Below are 15,165 nucleotides of genomic sequence, written 5' to 3'. Positions count from 1 at the left end.
ATTGTTTGAATAATTTTGTAAATATCATAAAAATTCCATATTCATTATTGAGGGTGTGATCTTGTATTAGTACGAGAGAATTAAGATCACATGAATGAATAAAAATAGTCAACAACAACAAATTAAAGTTATGGAATTCTTTAATTGGAGTTGTAAGTACGGTTTACTGAGTATCATAATGATACAAATAATCTAGATTCGGATTATTGATGTGGAAAGACATCTCGGTAAAGGTGCTTTATATAATATGATTATATATGACATGGACCGATATGAATTAAAGTCTTTATCAAAAAACCATTTAACAATAAAGACTTGTAATTCATATCATAACAGATGATCATTTATAGATCAACCTAAATCCTGAGTGTTCATGAACTCCTGTTCATATTTATTAAATCTTTTGATTCACTCGTTAAGGTCTCTTCATAGAATGAGGCTAATGACTTTTGTTTTGGAGATTTAATATCATGGATGGCTGGGAACATGTATCAACAATACGGAATCTAATCTTTCCTAACGGATCGTATATTAGTTCCCTTAAGGGTTAATTATGGAACTGAATGATTTTGAGCTCAAATCTATAATTAGATTATAGATTAATTATTCACTAGTGAATTAATGGTACTTAAGGAATAAGAAGTAAATTAGAAAGGTTAAATGGTAATTCTTCCATTCTAATTTATGAACTAATTAATTAGAGGGTTGAACTATTGCAAGATGGTTATATCTATGGATGACTTAAGAAAAAGATTTCTGTAAAAGTATATCTATAACATAAAGAGTGCAATTCTGAATTTATAGTGGAGTAATATCAGAATTAATAAATTAACTATTATAATTAAAGAGTTTAATTATTTAGTTTCAATTTATTGGATCTTAATGTTATAGGTCCATGGTCCCCGAAATGGCTCAAATAATCACTGTCAAAGGCAAATACAAAAATGGGCAAAAAGGACTTATGTGATAAGTAAAATATTTTTCTATGTATCAAACATAATTATTGATTAATTATGTGTAATTAATTAATTAAGAATTAATTAATTATTTGATTTATCAGAAATATAATTAATTTTGAATTAATTTATTTTTGGGATTTTTGGTATTTAAATAATAATAAAAAATTGGGAAAAATCACATGCATGCACATGCATGTGGTACACGTGTGGCACAGTGCACAGGCACTGTGCTACACCCATAAGAGATGGACTGAGTCTCTTGATTCCACAATTTTAGTTATTTAAATATTAAATAAATAATGAGATATTTTAATATGATTAAAATATTATTATTTAAACAAAAATCTGATAACTGATCAGTTATTTTGAATTTGTTTAAAATAACAAATATTTTAATATATTGGATATTATTAAATATGGGATATCAGTTTTCACAGAACGTAAGTTTTCAGGGATAGAAAAATATCTAGGATTCTCTCAGAGAAAAAGATCAGTGACAAAAACAAAGGTCATTGTTCTTCACAAAACCTAGGTCCAAACTTTATCAGATCTCATGTGTTGAGAATATCTGATAAATAGTTATTGCCTATTATTTGTATAGCGAGCCCACACTCGTTCTTTGTGTGACTGAGAACATTTTGGAAGATCTTGGTGTGAGATCTCAAGAATTCAGCCATACGAAAAGATAGCAGCAAGGAAGGACCTGAGGTAATGTTTCTATTCTTGTCCTTGATTCAATATATATATGAGTGTGAAGAAGTAGATCTAGAAATCTTATGGGATTAATCTGACAATTTGATTGTTGTTCCGCTGCGCATAATCTCTGATTTGATCAATAAAAACCAACATTATGCTACTTGATAGAGGGGGTGCTGTATGCCCCTAAAAAGATAACCAACATATGGAGTGATTCACTGAAGCTGGTTGAGGATCTTGATTACTTTTTCAAGTATCCATGGGGAAGTTGTCCTTTAAGAAGTTGATTAGAGGAGTTCAAAAATACATGAAGAAGCAATTGAAACTCTACGAGGACAAGAAGAAAAAGGGTTCTAGGATACAACAGAAGGATTCCAAGTACAGTTTCTATGGCTATGCCCTCGCACTTCAGTATTGGGCCTTTGAGGCCATGCCAGATATTGGGAGGAAATTCAGTGAAAAGATTAGGAACCAGATTCCCAGGATGCTTAGTTGGTCTACAAAGACTGATGTCTTTCCTTCCACAACTCAGTTGGTTCCGTTGTTCGACAAGACTTGAGTAAGTTCAACTTTATCTTCTTAAATGTGACAAATTAATTTATTGACATTTTGCTTTATTAAAGTATTTTTGACATATGTTATTTGTTAATACAGTTGGTGGTATTTTTCATGTTGAAGCCATGTCTTGATGAGGTGGACTACTACAATAGTCTCCTAGACGTTGATGGTTAGTTATTCCCTGAGTAGGGATCAGTTGGAGTGAAGGCTAAGACTATAGTGGAGGAAGTAGAGCCCGAGAAGGAGGCAGAGAAGCTGGCGGAGGTTGCAAATGCAACTTCTATTTTTTACGAGGATTTCCCGAGGGTTGAGGAGGGCACTACACAAGCCGCTGCACCTTCCTCTAGTCAGGTTTCCTAGCCTGATTATGAGAAGTTGATACAGAGGCTCCAGAGGATTGAGGATGGGCAGTCTGATTATGCTCAGTTGGTGCAGAGGCTCTCGAGAGTTGAGGAGGGCCAAGCAACTTTACTTAAGAATCAGACTACGATCATGGATCAGTTGACACATTTGATTTTAGTGGTCTCTAATCGATCCAGGGAACAGAGTCGACCCACCCACCCACCCACCCACCCACCCATACTCAGATACAGAGTCAGATGTTATTCCTCATGATTACAAGCCCGATGATCCGCCTTCCACTCCACAGGCCCAGACATCTGTTGTTGCCAGTGATGACGGTAGTCCTAGTGTACGAGTGTTACAGCTTGATGAGGCAGCTGGCCTTGAATTTATCAGGAAGAAACACAAGCCTAAGCATTATGATGACTTCATTGACCCTACGAAGAGGCTAATATTAGATACATATGCACTAGTTATATACTCTTTGAGGAAGTGTGACCAACAACAAGAGAATAGTTTCCATAAGTGGCTGATCGGGAAGATTGACAATAAGAGGGATTGATTTGTCCATATTGGGACACACGGTGTGGAATGGTTCTTGCAGTTGCACACAATTCGGACTTGGCTTTATGATTCGGTATGTAAATTAAAATTATGTTTTATATTCAATCCTTAAACATATTGATGGAACTGACGAATTTACATGTTTTTTCAGCATATTAATGCCGCTCTGAACATGCTACGCCGTTGACACCACTTTTATCATGCCGCATTTCGACAATCTGCTGCTATCATGAACACCACCTTCCCCCAGGTGTGTCTAGGTCGTTGGAATCATTTCAAGCAAACTGGGGAGACGTATACATGGGATGATGGCTTGCTTAAAATGTTGAAGGGCCACCCAGATCAATACCTCAGTTCCTGAGCAGCTGTTGAAGACGTATATTTTTCCTTGCACATCCCACAAGCACAACATTGGCTTGCCATTGAAGTTTCCATTCCATTGTGGCGCATTAACATATATGTTTTCAACAATACCGTGGATAGTAAGTCTCTGTTGGCGGAAGTCATTAAGCCTTGGTGTTTATTGATGCCTTCTTTGTTGTTCATGTTTGGTTTGTTTGATGACCATGACGAGCTCCAGTTGCATCTTGGCCAGAAATCAAAGCCATTCCAGTACTATTGTCATTACCCTGAGAAGATGCCTCAGACTATGACAAGGTATTCCCCTATTTAATTAGTGGTATTTGAAATATGTTTATTGAATTTAATTATACAAAATTTATTTATAATTGACACAAATTCACTTATATGCAATGGGGATTGTGGTATGTATGCCATCAAACATATCGAGCATTTGGTTTTCAGGCTACCACTCGATATCGTTACCGATGCGAACATGTAGCATTTCAGGACCAAATGGTGTGTGGACCTATTCTTTAAGACATTGGCATTGTGATTATATATATATTTTTGAATATGTGAACATTATTTTTTTGTACATACTTGGAAAAAATATTTATATATCACTAATTTCATTCCTCGATAGAACTCGATTAGGCTCGACCCAAAATTTTAACTAGTATTAAAAAATACAATTAAAATCATATAAACCTATCTCGCTCGACAAAAATCGATAGGTCAAACAAACTGCCTCGATAAGCCTCGACAACACTAACTAAGGACCCTCAAAATGTTAAAATAAATCTGCCTCAATGGGCCTTGATGCTACCTCGACAGACCTCGATGGGGCCAAACCAAAAATGAACATAGCGACTCGATGGGCCTCGATGCTATCTCGAAAAACCTCGATGGGGCCAAACCAAGCAATGAACATAACGACCTTGATGAGCCTCGATGATACCTCAACGGGCCTCGATGGGGCCAAATCAAGCAATGAACATAGTGACCTCGATAGACCTTGATGAACCTCGATGGAGCCAAATCAAACTATGAACATATCGACCTCAATGGGCCTCGATAGACCTCGACAAACCTCGAGTCCCCATCGAGGCATGTCGAGGCCCATCAAGGCCTGTCGAGGCAGACAGGGAAAACATTGCTAAGTTTTTTTTTTAATTTAGATCAAAACCAAGAAAATAACAGCAGAAGAACCTAAATGAAATAACAACAATATTCCAGTGACATCAATTCATACACCGAAAGTTTGCATACAACAAAATAACAACACATTGATAGGACAATGTTTAAAGCCTAACATTACATGACTTCCTATTATGCCCACTACCACCACATCTACTACAGTAACGTGACTAGACGACCTTTTCTCTGCTACAAGGATAGCGGTTGTTCTTCGGCCTACCCAATTTCATCTTCTTCGGCCTTCCTACAAGATTTTTCTCAGCAGGGATGCTGACAACCATATATCTGATATGATCAGGGATCACCCATTCATCCTCGTTACTAACAGGGTAAATAGTTTACTTTTCCCTCCATGACTCGATTCCGTAGTAAGGGGAACACAATAAGTAGATGCTTATGCTCCTTTTTCTAGCTGCATCAAATACATGGACACACGCTATCCCAATGGCATGGAACATGCAACAGGAGCATGATTTTGTGGCCAAGTTCACCTCACCATCACCATCACCATCACCATCACCATCACCATCAACCACAAGAAATTCATGATGACCAAGGACTTGGACATCTAGGAAATTTTCTTTAAGAACCATATGCTTCAAATATGCCTCCATCAGTGGTTCTAACACACTTGTTGCCTTTTCTACTTTTTCACATCTATCAGCAAACCACGTCCGTAGAGTGAATTGTATGACTTCAAGAAAAGTGGAAAGCTCTTTGCCTCCTTGGTTTTATTGTTAAAGCTTTTTGTGTAGTTTCTCGCTATGATATTGTATCGATTTCTAGGAAAATAAGTTCGAGTCCACCTTTCAAAACCAATTTTCTCAAGATATTGAGCAATGGGAGGATCAATTACCTTAATTTTTTTTTTAAAGAACTTGTGAAATTCTATCTTTCGATACGCGTATGCTTCACACCCCATGATGTCTTGACAGTGGTTGATTTTGAATTTTTCCACCACATCCATACAAATGCGGCGGTAACAAGCATCGTGGTAGACATTTGGGAACACAACCTCCAAAGCATGAGTAATGCTTGTGTGGATGCTCAAATTCCACCAAGGGAAAATATGGAGGTTTACCCTCATTAGCCTCAGGCAATCCAAGCGACCCCGTATTTCCCCCCACAACCCATGTCTCATAGGAGGCCTTAATGAAGATGCCCCGAGAGCCTTTCCATGCGAGGGTACCCAACATGCACGAGTACCTGCCAAGGCCATAAGGGTCTCACTATACACGACCGTCCATGACCCGCGTCCGTATGGAAACTTGGCTGCGCACCCCAGCCACGCACGCGAGGCCCCGCCTTGCATCACTCGCGCGCACCCGAGTGTCCCACGCGAGGCCTCGCCTCGCCTCGTCCGCGCGCACCTGAGTGCCCCACGCAAGGCCCTGCCTCGCCTCGTCTGCACGCACCCGAGTGTCCCACGCGAGGCCCCACCTCACCTCGTCCGCGCGCGCCCAAGTGTCCCACGCGAGGCCCCGCCTCGCCTCGTCCGCGCACGCCCGAGTGTCCCACGCGAGGCCCCGCCTCACCTCGTCCGCGTGCACTCGAGGGGCCACGGAGGCCTCGCCATCACCTCGCCCAGTGCATCGGCCGCGCTAGGGGCCTCGCGAGACCATGTCCTCGCCCCTCACCTCGCCCGCGCATCAGCCGCGCCAGGGGCCTCGCGAGAGACGCCCCCACCTCAGCTCATCATATCCGTGCCACTAGGGGTTGCGTACATAGTGGGCCTCGTTGGAGGGGCCTAATCTCTCCGCTTGAGATAGGTGCTGGTGGAGGGACACCACCCATACTGTGGGTCTAACAAGAGGTAATATCAAGGACATCTTCAACGCACCCTTAAGGATGAAGTGGGGAAGCCTCAAAGCGATTCATGCAAAGTCAGAAGGAGTCAGAGTACGAACACAAGGCACACACCAGACAAGTAGTGGGAGTACTAGGAGAGAGGACATGGCCTGCATGCATCCAACCAGATGTCAGAGTCGACACCACTACCACCTGCACCACTCCTCTGACATTCGTACGGTCGAGTATTGGAGACATCCTCATGGTACCTAGCCATGTACTAGTATCAACACCACTACCTCTGAAACCACTCTCCTGACAGTGTACTTGTGTACCACTTGGTTCCCTGGACCATCATGTATCCAGGGCCATTAGAGCCCACTATAAAATGAACCCCAATTCCACATGGAAAGGGGTTGGAAAAATTACTGTAGCATTGCACCATAATCAATACAAACTGATTTCACCATTTTTCTTCTGCAATTATTCTTGGAGTTCCTACTTAGATTTCTGAAGCTTTTCTTTTGATAATCTCTACGTTGCAATTTTTCTAACTTAACTTAGTTGATGAGTTCTCACCGTCAACAGCTTGCATGCATGTCCGATACAAAGGCTAGGTTGTCAACGTCCCCTATGGCTTCCTTCAATTTTCTCATGAAATAAGTCCAAGGGTTATGGTTCTCATTGTCCACCAGTCCGAACGCAATTGGAAACAAATGTCTGTTCACATCCAACACAACAACATAGAGCATGTGGCCACCATACTTGTTCTTCAAGAATGTGCTATCCAGACAGATGGCAGGAGGACAATACTGGAATCCCCTCCTAGAAACACCAAGGGAAAAGAAGCAATACAAGAAACGACCATATTTGACTACAAAATCAGTAATTGTATCTGGATTCTTCTGCTCCAACTGACACATGCATCCAGGTAACATGGAGTATGAATCCTCACATGTGCCTCTAAAATTCATAAGTACCTTTTCTCTGCATCTCCATGCCTTCTCATAGCTCATTTCAACCCCAAAATGGTGCTTCATGTCCTCCCTTATGTTGTTTTCCATGTACCGTGCACCATCGGTAGCAAGTTTCCTCTTGATTAGGTGGCCAAAAACCCATGGTGCTGCTTGATGGTGGTCCTTCTCTCGAATTTCTTGTGAGCAAGTGTGTACATCGTTGTAGATAGTAATCTCAAACATTTTGGACCGCATTTTTTTCTTTCCCCTCAATATCCAACCATAATTAGGATCCTTGCAGGTAATGTACCACACATCAGTACAATATTTCTTCACCATAAACTCAAAATTATTCTTCATCGCAAAGATGGTTGCGTTGGTTTTCAATTCGAGCTTGTTCTGAAAGAACTTGCCGAGGTACAATTCTCCTAAAGATGTGTCGGTTGAGGAAGGATGATATTGATGTGAGGCTTCTATATCTTCTTTGGTAAACATGGGAGCACTCCAAGTTCTATGATCTTCACCTAAGTCCAAAAGAGAACTCCATATGTTGCTACCTTCAGTTCTATCTAGACCTGGACGACTATTGCTGGTCCCAGGTGTTTGTCGATCTTCTTTTTTGCACTCCTCAACTACCATAACATCTTAACTCTCCGTTGGAAAATCTGCTCTAATATCTGGTCCATCATCTACTGCTGCATCAACAACTGGATCATCGTTGGCATAAGGATCGTAGCCATAGGTATCGTACTCCGCTGTGTCAAGAACATGTGGCGGAGCTCTAACAGGGATATCATCATGGACAATAACGTCTGGATTTGTCTCTGGAACAAATGTCCCGATCTCACTTTGAGTTCCCTTGAAACCATGATATGGGGGAGAAATGTTCACTTTAAATCAAACTTCTTTATTAACGCTAGGAGAGGCTGAAGCATTTCCTAAACAATCCTTCTTAACCAATGTTACGCACAGAGGAATCATCTTCTCAACAGATTTCAATGCTAAGCCCATGAATGCACGAACATGACTATCATTTTTTATAATGGTAGGTTTGAAGGGTTGTGAGATGCATGTGTACGGGACGTCAAGTTTCAAGTAGTACACACATTTATCCACTTCAAGCTCATCATACAAAATTTCAACCAGTTGCTCGTATGTCTTGCTCTTCTCCAAAGGGAGAACTTGATTTTCAGCATCTCAGAAAATCCAATCCTTATATTCCAGTCCCAAAAACCATTGTATGCAACAAATATAGAAACATTCGAATTTGTATTAACAACAAAAAAAAAAAAAACCAAAAGAAAAAGGTAAAAAATTTATTAACATAAAAAAACTGCAAAATATCAAGTTCCATCGAGGTCCATCAAGGACTGTCAAGTCTAATCGAGGTTGCCAAGTGTACGCCCAGTTTTTCCCACGGGCTGATTAGCAGGCCGAGCTTCGAACTAATCATGGTTAGTCCATAAACATCCCCCAGGTCGGAGCTCTTGTCTTGAAGTCGTACCCCCCTTAGCTCGAGGAATCCTCAAGGACTCGCCAAGACTCCCAAGACTGGAGCAAGGAATCGGAAGGCCGAAGGTCGGGTCAGATGCACAGCTCGTGGTACGAGCTAGATATGGAGGCTATGACCCCCTGTAAAGTCAACACACGCAAGATAAACGTGCATATATCTGACATCACGTGTCCGATATCTCCCTGACTTCTCGGACACGCTGCAGGAACGTGCGTGTTCAGACACCCACGGCTAGGTTGGGCCGTGCGGCCCATTATCTCCTTACCCATCGATTTGACCATACTTATGTGTCAGGTTTAGGAATTAATCATGAATGTCACAGAGTTGATATGACAAATAAGAAGGTCACGGGAGGACCTCCTTACCAACTTCCAGGTGCCTTCTCCTATAAATATGGAGACCCTGGGAGTTGATAAGGGTTGGAAAAAATAGTCTCTGGAGAGATATACTTTGTAACCAAATACCCAGAATATATCAATAATATTGACTAGTGGAGTAGAAGGATTTTAACCTTTGAACCACTTAAAAACGTGTCTTGAGTCACCTATTTCATTCACTAAGATCTTATATTTGTGACGGTTCTACATTCAGCGCTAACCCCTTCCTCTCTTTCTCTTAATTACCTGTTGCCGAAGAATCGCGTCAACAGTTTGGTGCTTTCATTGAGAGCAAGTTCGATTAGTGCTGCTGCAAACATCCAACTATGGTGACTACTCGATCCAGGCATGGCAACGAGATAGAACAACGTGATGGGCAGGACGCTCAGCATACCACCATCCCTGATGAACAAATTCCTGAAGTCCAGCAGCGGCCAGGAAAGCAGCCGGCGGGCCAAGACGATACTGGTAGTTCGGCGCCCCGGCCACCTAATCCGAACCCGTGTTATTATACTGCGGTGGAGATGGAGAACGCTCAGCTGAGGAGCCAGTTAGCAAATCAAGGATATCCTGGCTCGACTGCCCCCTCTCACAACCAACGTTAACGTTGGAGAGAGGCAAGGTGAGGCTCCTAAGTCTCGCCGGGGTAATCGGTCCAGGCATAGCCGTTCGGATAGACTTCCAGCAGCCAACTCCACCCCTTCATCGCACCATCGAGACGCAAACTTCGGGGAAATGCCTGGGACCGGACAACGGCAGTACAGCCGTTCGGTTAGGACGTCGACTCCTAGCTCTCAACCATCCTCGAGAACGTCCAGGAGAGCTTGAGGAAATTATCGAAGGAGATCCGGGGAGGGCCCGTGACGTCAGCCCGTCCCCGAAGACCGTCCTGCGCCCCGTCCAGATCGCTCGGCGCGGGACCAGCTAGTTGGCAGGGCCGAAAGGCCCCCACCAAATTTGATCCGTCCAGACGGAACCAGGATCGCTTCTCCAGTCCGGCATCCTCCATCTCCGATCAGACATCCGTCTTTTCCTCGGCCCGTCCGAGACATCCCAGCTTACGAGAGTAGTAGGAGAAACCTAGCATCAGCGGGACCTTCTCGGCGTAGCAGGGCGCCGGAAGAAAGCTCAGGTCCTCGCCACCAAAGGCGGACTCCAAGCCTATCCAGCCGGAGTCATTGGACCGGCAATCGCCGAAGTGATCTCTCTGGAGGAGACCTGCGTCAGCGATTAAGTTCGGCACAAAGTCAACAGACCACCCAGGGAGGCGACCTTCGGGATCACCTCAAATCTCACAGAGAGTGTCGAGCTAGAGATGGTAGTCAGGCTTGCTCGGGGGGGGGGGGGGGGGGCGATCCGAAGTACGTAACGGAGGGAATGTCCCAAACAACCTATCTCAAGATAGGAGGGGCAATAACCCACCTAATATGTACAATGGATCCGGAGCTGTTGAGCAGCCTCGGAATAACCAAGGATCTCAAGACCAAACCCTCGAGCGCCTAACTCAGATGGAGGAACTGATGAGGAAGCTCCTATCAGAAAAAGAAAAAGTCGAATATGATTCGGGAGACGAGATGGAGCTCTTCGCCCCCAACATAGCAGCGACGGCATACCCATCTGGCTTCCGTATGCCTCACTTGTCGAAGTTCAACGGGGACGGAGATCCGTCGGACCATTTAGGGATGTTCAACACCCTAATGATGGCCCATAATATTGGCCCAGAGCTGAGATGCTTGATCTTCCCCTCCACACTGATCGGACCTGCCAGACAGTGGTTCAAGCAAAGTAAAAGACAATCGATCAGCTCCTGAAAGACCTTCTCAGCTGACTTCAAAAGGGCATTCCGCGCCTCCCAGGCCGCCCGTGTTCAGGCCGACTCCCTGGCCAATGTGAGATAGCAGCCCGACGAGACACTGAAGGCCTACCTGAGCAGATTCGCGAACTTCGCTGCCCGAGCTAGGGACGCGGATGAAAGCTCCAAGCTCATGGCCATGAGAACCGGAATCCTTGTTGGAGGAGATCTCTGGAAGGATATACAAAAGAAGGGAGTCAGTTCGGTCAACGAATTCCTTAATAGAGCCCAAGAATGGATAAATTTGGAAGAAGCCGAAGCTTCAGCCGCGGGAACCAGCCAGGTTCCCGAGCAGCCCGCTGGAGTGGGGACGGAGGTCGTGGTAGCGACCCCAGACGTCACACAGAATAACTAGCCTGGCGGAAGCAAAAGAAAGGGGAATGGTGAAAACAATCAACACAGCCAAAAGAAGAATAAGTCTGTAGACAAGTTCAAGCCCGTGTTCACGACATATACCGAACTCACCCAGTCCAGGGAAAGTATCTTCCTGGCCAACTCTACTCGGGTCCCCTGGAAGAGGCCGGAACCATTGAAACACCACAAGGGAAAGAGAGACACTTCCAAATTCTGCAGTTTCCATAACGACGTCAGACACAATACCGATGATTGCAGGCATCTCAAAGATGAGATAGAGACTCTCATCCGAGCAGGCCCCGTGGCTCAATACTCACGGAACAGGGTCCTAGCGAGTCGGCCTGCTCCAGACGCCCCAGCCAGTCAGCCCGGGACTCGGATAGATCAGGACGTCCCTCCTCCCGTGGTCGGAGGAGAGATATCCACAATCTCTAGAGGCCCGCACATGGCTGGCACGAGCAGAGGCGCCCAGAAGAGATACGTGAATGAACTAAAAGCTCACAACGGAGTGGAGTTCGTCCCGGAGCAGCGTCAGTCAAAACAGCAACGGTTAGAGAAGCAACCGATCACTTTTACGGAGGAAGATACAGGCCATGTCCAGTTCCCTCACAATGATCCCTTGGTTGTAGCAGTCCAGCTTGCCAACTGGAAAGTGAGAAGGGTGCTGATAGAAAACAGGAGTTCGGTGAACCTTTTATTCCGATCCACCTTAGAGAAGATGGGTCTGACTGTCGCCGATCTTAAGGCAACCTCCATGATGCTGTATGGTTTTTCGGGAGAAGGATCGGCAGCGATAGGGACGATCGAGCTGGTGATCACCCTAGGAGAAGAGTCTCGGACAGTCTCTAAACTACTCGAGTTCGTGGTCATTGACTGCTCCGCGGCCTACAACGCCATTTTGGGCCGACCTACGCTCATAGCTTTCGAGGCTATCACTTCCATTCAACACCTCGCCATGAAATTCCCTACTTCAACAGGAATCTGCACCATCAAGGCTGATCAGCTCGCTGCCAGGGAGTGCTACAGCATTTCCATGAAGGGAAAATCTAAACCCGGGCAGCTGGCTATGGCCATTCTGAGTGAAGAGGAATCCCAGGAACCCTTGGCGGCTCCTGAGATTGAAAAACCTCAAAACGCCAAAGGGGAAAGTGTCGCCCTTGATGAAGACATTGACCCCTGAATAGGCGAAGACAGGTCCGAGCTCCAGGCTATTGAGGAGCTCGAGGAGGTGAACCTTGATCCACAAAATCCATCACGGATGGTCAAGCTCGGGAAAAACCTCTGTAGCAAGAGGAAGACAGAGCTGATTACGTTTCTCCGGGCTAATTTAGATGTATTCGCATGGTCGCACGAGGACATGATAGGGATTAGCCCGAGTGTCATCATGCACACGCTCCACCTGGATAAAAGCGTTCCTGCCAAGTCTCAGAAGCAAAGACGTCTAGGAACAACCCGAGCTGAAGCCCTAGAAGAAGAAGTGACCCGACTCAAAAAAATGTGGCTTTATCCGTGAAGCCAAATTTTCGATTTGGGTCGCCAACCCCGTGCTAGTTCCAAAGCCCAACGGGAAACGGCGGACCTGCATTGACTTCTCTGATCTGAATAAAGCCTGCCCCAAGGATTGTTTTCCACTGCCAAGGATCGATCAGCTGGTGGATGCCACGGCGGGGCACGAGCTCATGTCCTTTATGGACATGTACTCAGGCTATAATCAGATCACGATGAATCCGGCGGACCAGGAACACACCAGCTTCATGACCCCGACTAATGTCTATTGCTACAAGGTCATGCCGTTCGGTCTGAAGAACGCCGGAGCTACCTACCAAAGGCTAGTAAACAAAATGCTCGCGGACCAGATCAGAAAGAACATGGAAGTGTATGTTGATGACATGCTCGTCAAGTCAAAGACTGCCGACAACCATGTTTCCGACCTGGAAGAATGTTTTAAAATACTACGAGAATATGGCATGAGGCTCAATCCCCAGAAATGAACTTTTGGTGTCGCATCCGGGAAATTCCTGGGGTTCATAGTTAATACCCGAGGAATCGAAGCAAACCCCGACAAGATCAGGTCACTGCTCGAGCTTCCTTCGCCTAGGTCGCGGAAAGATGTCCAGGGCTTGACAGGGAGAGTGGCCGCACTGAACCGGTTTATTTCCAAGTCAACCGATAAGTGTTTGCCCTTCTACAACCTGCTTCGGGGAAACAAGAAGTTTGGATGGACAGTAGAATGCGAAAGCGCATTCCTTGACCTGAAGGCACATCTGGCTGAACCGCCCGTGCTATCCAAGCCCAAGGCAGGAGAGCCTCTTTTCCTCTACCTGGCTGTCACTGAGGACGCGGCTAGCGCCGTACTAGCACGAGAAGAGGACCAAGTCCAGAAGCCAGTCTATTACATCAGCAAGAGACTCCTCGGGGCAGAATCACGATACCCGCTAATGGAAAAATTGGCGTTCTGCCTAATCACGGCCTCGCGAAAGCTCAGGCCCTACTTCCAATCTCACTCGGTACACGTCATGACCGATCAACCTCTAAGGTAGGTTTTGCAAAAGCCTGAAGCATCGGGACGTTTGTTAAAGTGGGCGGTCGAACTCAGTCAGTTCGAGATTTTCTATACTCCGCGAACTGCCATAAAAAGTCAGGCCTTGGCCGACTTTGTGGCAGAATGCACGGGATTCCAGGAGAATCCAGCGGAGGACTCATCTTAGCTCACCTCGCCCCAATCGTTGTGGAAGATCTTTGTAGACGGTTCATCCAACGAGAACGGCTCCGGGGCCGGAATCATTCTGATATCCCCCGAGGAACATAGGTTCCACTCGGCGCTAAGGTTCGGGTTCAAGGCCTCCAACAACGAGGCGGAATACAAAGCTTTGCTGGCCGGCCTAAGGATAGCCAAAGAGTTAAGGGCGAGCTCCGTCCAGTGCTTCAGTGACTCCCAGCTCGTGGTTAACCAGGTCCTGGGCGAGTATCAGGCACGAGGACCCAAGATGGCCGCCTATCTGGCCAAGGTAAAAGCCGAGCTGTCCGCGTTTGGGCGAGGATCGATCGAACAAATACCTCGAGAACAGAACACCAATGCAGATGCTCTTGCCAAGCTCGCCACCTCGGGAGAGACAGAAACCCTGGGATTGGTGCCAATAGAATTCTTGGAAAAACCAAGTATAGAAGGATATCGGGCAGAGGTCGAGGTGATCGACGCCAGGCCAACCTAGAAAACCCCCATTCTTGAATATCTCGTTGAGGGCAAGCTGCCTGAGGGACGTAACGACGAGTCCTATATCAAGCTCTGAGATATACGATAGTCGATGGAGTGTTGTACCGACGTGGGCACTCTTTACCTCTCCTCCGGTGCGCTCTTCCAAGTGAAGCGAAGGCCATCTTGCAGGAAATTCACGAAGGATTCTACGGAGACCACACTGGGGGGCAAAGCTTGGCCTTAAAGGTTCTCAGGCAAGGTTATTATTGGCCGACTCTGTCCAAAGACTCGATTTCATACGTAAAGAGTTGCGACAAATGCCAGTGATTCGCTTCGGTTACCCGAGCTCCTCCAGTCGAGCTAAAAATGATCTCGGCTCCTTGGCCGTTTGCCATTTGGGGAATAGACTTAGTGGGCGCCCTGCCCACTGGAAAGGGCGGGGTCCGTTACGCCGTGGTCGCCATCGACTAC

Source organism: Humulus lupulus, chromosome 1 (genome assembly GCF_963169125.1).
Source record: "Humulus lupulus chromosome 1, drHumLupu1.1, whole genome shotgun sequence".
NCBI classification, from domain to species: domain Eukaryota; kingdom Viridiplantae; phylum Streptophyta; class Magnoliopsida; order Rosales; family Cannabaceae; genus Humulus; species Humulus lupulus.
The sequence above is the reverse complement of the archived record's forward strand: the minus strand, read 5'-3'. Positions refer to the sequence as shown.